Genomic DNA, 5,526 nt, shown 5'->3' with positions numbered 1-5,526 from the left:
GTAATTAACAGAAACCTTTTTTAAAAGTTAAATTTTTTTGCCTTTGTTCTTCATTGTTTAGTTATCAGCTTTCTTCACCTTCTTTAATTTTTGGATGTTTACTTTTGTTTGGGTGGCAACACGTCCATGGAATAAATCATAATAAGGCAAGCCTGTCAATTTCCTTTTAATTTCTTTTATATATGTAATGCATTTGGAGTGAGTAACCCAATCTTGGCCAACAAGATGTTAAGAAATATACTGAGGGACTTCTTCTTCTTCTTCTTTTTTTTTTTTTAACTTTTTTTTTATTTATTTGACAGAGAGAGACACAGCAAGAGAGGGAACTCAAGCAGGGGGAGTGGGAGAGGGAGAAGCCCGCTTCTCGTTGAGCAGGGAGCCTGATGTGGGGCTTGATCCCAGGACCCTGGGATCATGACCTGAGCCGAAGGCAAACACTTAATGACTGAGCCACCCAGGCACCCCATATTGAGGGACTTCTGAATAGGACTTTTTTTCTTTCTCCACGGACAAAACAGAAATGAGGAGAAGAAATATTATTTCTTCCTATCTTGGAAACTGTTATATAAAGAAATTATGTTTTGAAAAATAGCAATTATCTTATAAGAGTATCAGTCTAAGGACAAAAAAAAAAAAAAAACAACAAAAACCAATATGCTGGCAGAAAACATTTGGGTCATTAATGGTAAGCGTCTGAACCAACTTGAAAAATTTTGGAATGTAAAATTAAGTATCTTTTCTTGCTTAAGAGACTATAGCAAACATCAGTTGCTGAATAACAAATCATCCTAAAATTTCGTGGCTTAAACAGCAATTTATTGTCACTCAAGGCTCTACAGATTGGCTCTGTGCTTTTTTTGATTTGGACCAGGCCTGATTGATATTGACTGGGCTCAATCAAGCATCTGCTACCAGTGGGAGATCCTGCATCGTATGAAGGGAGGTTTCGGTTCTTGGATTCCTTACGAAGGTGTCTGTGAGGATCGTGATCATCAAGACGGCCAGAAGGAAAGTAGCAAGCACAAAGCCATCTATTAAGGACAGGACACTCTCAAGACGGGAGTGCAGGAGGGCCCAGAGGTGGCAACAGCAGTGGGGTTTGGGTGCCTTTTCTTTTTTTGTTTGCATAGGTCTTGGCTCCTAGCTAGGGTGATCTCCTACTGAGGATGTTTCCAGTCATCTAAGGGACTCCTTCTACTGGACAGGAGGGGGAGGTTTTAGCCCTACAAAGTTCTTGCCAGAACTGTCATGGCCATCTTCACCTATGGTGGGAGGAGAGGGGGTCGAAACTGCAATGTAAATATATTATAATGAAGCTAGAGGTTAATTGTAGGACACAGGCTGGAAAGGGAGTGCATGCTCTGCACCTGCTTTTCTTGGTCTGATAATCCCAGGAGGTAGGAAACCACAAACAAGTGTTTACCACTACCCTTTTCTCTAGCTCATATCTAGCTAAACTGCCTACTCTGTCACACCCATGGTCATCTAATAGGTCAGTTGCAGTTCAGCTTAGCTCATCTTGGCCCTTAGCTGTGGCAAATGAACTGAATCAACTAGGTTCCACGGAATTCTTATCCTCCAACAAGCTACCTCAGGCTTGTTCTCATGGAAGTAACAGGATTCCCAAAAACATGAGTTAAGTGTCAAAGCCTGACAGAGAACTGACACAAAGCCAGTTGTACCACATTCTCCTGGCCAATGGATGTTATAAAGCTAGTTCAGATTCACACAGAGGGGGAATAGACTCCACTACTTGATGGAAAGAGTTGGAATATCATATCACAACAGACAGAGAAAGAAAGGGTGGAGGACGGCAGTCACTTTTGTAATCAATTTATTAAGGTTGTTGTTGGCTGTGACTTGCCACAGAATGACCTCATACTAGCAACTTTGTATTTCTTCCCTATTTCTGGTCAGTTCTTTCCTTGGCTCTTTCCATTAAGTGATTCATTACATTTTTAAGTTTGCCATTTAAATGTTATTTCCTCAGAAGGACTTTCTGTATAATTTCTCAAGTAGCCCTATTCTTTCCATCACCAGTTATTCTATATCCCTCATTAGAATATAAGCTCAGTGAAGCTGGAGATTTTATTTGTTCATGCCAACATTTTATGTACGTCCTATTTTACAGCAAGTACTTGATGTCTTTTGGTTGGTTGAATGAATAAAAGAATAAATGTACAATCACTGTAGTAAGTGGAGTGAATTTTTATTGACCAAATCTGTTTTATGTGTTCAAGAGAGTAGAGTTTATTTTTATTAGTTTAGGAAAAGGTAATGAGGGAAAAAGAACACCATGAATCTCAATCCATTTTGTCAGTCTTTCATCAGTTTGTGTGTGTGTATACATATAATACATATGTATATATACTCATATAATACATATGTGTATATATAATACATATACATATAATAATTTTATATATACATATGAATACACATATCTATAATAATTATTTTGACAAATTAGAAATAAATCCTGTGCTTTTCTACGTCTATGATATTGTCTAAACATTTTTCCCTGCATGGAATATATTTATACCATTTCTGATTTTCAATAATTTATCCTCTTTTATTGACCATATCAAATGCCATATCTTCCAAGGAAAGCTTTTGGCTTTCAACTAGGTATGCTGGCTTCCTCCATTAGATCACTCTGCTGCTCGCTTTGTATCTCTATTGTGGCACGTGGCTTACAATGTCTTTTCAGCTATCCTTTATTATGTCCATAGAAATTCTTATGCAAGATTCTGAAAGTCAGAGATTGTCCTATTCTTTCACTTACTATTATTTTCTACATGTATGTAAAAATTATCAATAAATATTTCTTAACTTGAATTAAAGTATGAGATTATTCTGCCATATATCATAGGATAGGTATCTGATTCAATCTTGAAACTAATTGTAAGATAAAATGCAGTTTTATTTTTCCCTATTGAATTTGACTCTGCTACTTATCACTTAAAGTCCCTATGTGACCTCTGAATGAACTGCCCACCTTTTGTAATTTTGCAACTGTAGTGCTTGGGCACATCAGTACAATAGCCTAGATTGTTTCTTCCTATCAATTGTTCAAAGCTTGTTCCATGTCTCTGCTTCTGTTGGCTTTGTCTCCTTCATTGTATCTTATTTCCCACTGTGCTACCTTCCAATCACTGAATTCCATTCACACTGGCTCAGTGCTGGGACCTCTTTTTTTCCCAAGTTCCCAGAAACTTCCAAGATAAACACCTTCAATTACAACCACTCCTCACCTCTTCAACAGAGGCCCCTAACAATAAACAACTTACTCAATACGTAGTTGAAAACTAATTCTCAGATGAGCTTACTGTAACAGAGAACTGGGATGTAATATGGCTTTTACTCTTTGAACTCCCATTAGTTTCCACATTGTAGAGAAATAGACCCCTTAATATTGCCCGTAAGTGTAACTTCAGCAGTGTGATATCTAGCAAAGTAATGTTCTGTAATAAATATATTTCATCATTGTGCTAAGAAACTACTTCAATAGCACAGTAAATGAAACACCACTATGATGTCAACTTAAATGAATTAATAAACAACAAACACTTTGAGACACCAGAACATTTATTTTGTGATTTTGTTTTTTAATTATCTTAAGCCTTATCACATAATCTACAAATTTGTGCTGATGATGTATCTCCTCTACTTGAAGCCTTCGAACGAGTTGGCAAAATACCCTTACCAATCATACATATATGGTAATTCTACAGTTGTGTTTTTGAATAGCTGTTTAGAAGACAATCCTGAATTATAACTTAGTCTGACTTAGTGAAGAACTCACAAGTTTGCTACTATATCTTGTCACACTGAATTTTAAAAGCATCTGACCTTATCATCTATAAGATAATCTATAAAATATGAGAAGTGTTGAATGTTCTTTATTTAATATTATACATAAACCACCCACTAAAATTCCTTTCATTAAGCAAAAGGCAACATTTTAGAGGCAGGGAATTTTAATTACATTGGCATGGTTAAGACCAGAAAGATAAAGTGGACATTGCCAGCCCTTGCCTTTAACAGACTAACGAACACAACTTGAAACATAGCTGAGTCTTGCTGTTCTATGAGACAGTGAAGGGATTTCCTCAATATTGAAATATATTAATATAACCAGTCATCTAAATCTAAGATCAGTCTCCTGTAGGTTTAGACATGACACTTACCATCTCTGTGAAAAGCTGAACATTACTAATCAATTCCAATCATATTTTTAGAAGAGGAAAACAGTGACAATGACTTGCTGAACCAGAATCACTATCAAAGTTCAAAGAGCTGATCATATTCATTTAACAACAAGCCAATCTTATTTAAATCAGGACTGTTCAAAAGAAATATTCTATCAGCCATCCTTGATCTGAATTCTGTTGTATGAGGCCAATTTAAATATGGTACACAAGTCATGAGACATTTTTGTTTTGTAATAAATAAAACAGTGGCCAACTATTACTCTTCTTAGTGGCTTTTTTGAGATAAGCTATCAAGTCTGTGCTTTCCGCTGTCTTCTTAATGCCAGTGAAGACCAGTTTTATTCCAGGGGTGTATTTCTTGGGATTCTCCGAATACCCCATCAGTGTCTCCTCTCCCCAGGTGATGCCTTTGTTCTTGTTGGCATCCAGGTAAGAAACTCCAGGGGTCTGACCTGTCTTTCACCCAAATAAACCATAGAGATTTGGCCCTATCTTGTGCTTGCCTCCCTTTTCCACGGTATGGCACTGGGCACACTTCTGGACAAAAATCTTCTTGCCCTTGTCAACATCGCCCATTTTTAAATCACTCTTTTGTTGCATGTGAGACAAAGAAGCTTGCTTGCAACCCGGATGTCCCACTCTCTCGAGAAACACCAGAACATTTTAAATTTCAATTTGAGTATTTATATGATGTATTTAGAAAAATGTCCCCTTAAATTGTAAGTGGTTTTAAAGTTGAGGAGTTGAAAAGTAGGTTCCCAATATACACAATTCCAAGAAAGAGAGAATTTAGGAATTTCCATGTGTAAATAGACTCCAAACCTAGGCAAAAAGATGAGATTGAAGATGTGCATTGACTTCCTCATTCTGTCTCTTGCCTTCCCTGCCCTACACCCCACACACTGGCCTACATACTTCTCATTCATGAAAAGTCTTCTACTCAGGACCTAATGAAGATTTAAATGTATAATAATAATCTTATTTTTTCCATGCCATCCGAATATTATTTTGATACAATAGAAAGACAAACAGGTATTAAATATTTAAAAAAAAAGATGTACCATGGAAGGATTAACAAGGGCTTTTTTGTATTTGAACAGAGAACTCATGGTTTCACCTCTGTATTTCTCCACAGAGCTCATTGTCTACTTGTCCTATTTATTAGGTGCTAGCTGCACTGTACAAACCACTTGAAACCCATAGTTGTGCTTTCTTCTTTATTACTAAAAGATGTGTGTGTAAGCATGTGTATGAGAGAGACAGACAGAGTTTGGAGAGGGTAAGAGAAGAGGAAGAGAAAAAAAATGTTGAA

At 36.8% G+C, this 5,526-nt stretch overlaps 1 pseudogene; it reads right to left on the bottom strand.

Moving 5' to 3' along the window:
* Positions 1 to 1,194: 1,194 nt before the first annotated feature.
* On the bottom strand, positions 1,195 to 4,790 carry LOC110580185 (annotated as a pseudogene).
* Between the last annotated feature and the right edge of the window lie 736 nt (positions 4,791 to 5,526).

This window comes from Neomonachus schauinslandi, chromosome 2 (genome assembly GCF_002201575.2).
Source record: "Neomonachus schauinslandi chromosome 2, ASM220157v2, whole genome shotgun sequence".
In the NCBI taxonomy this organism is placed as follows: Eukaryota; Metazoa; Chordata; class Mammalia; order Carnivora; family Phocidae; genus Neomonachus; species Neomonachus schauinslandi.
Note: the sequence above shows the minus strand (reverse complement) of the source record. Positions and strands in the feature narration are given on the sequence as shown.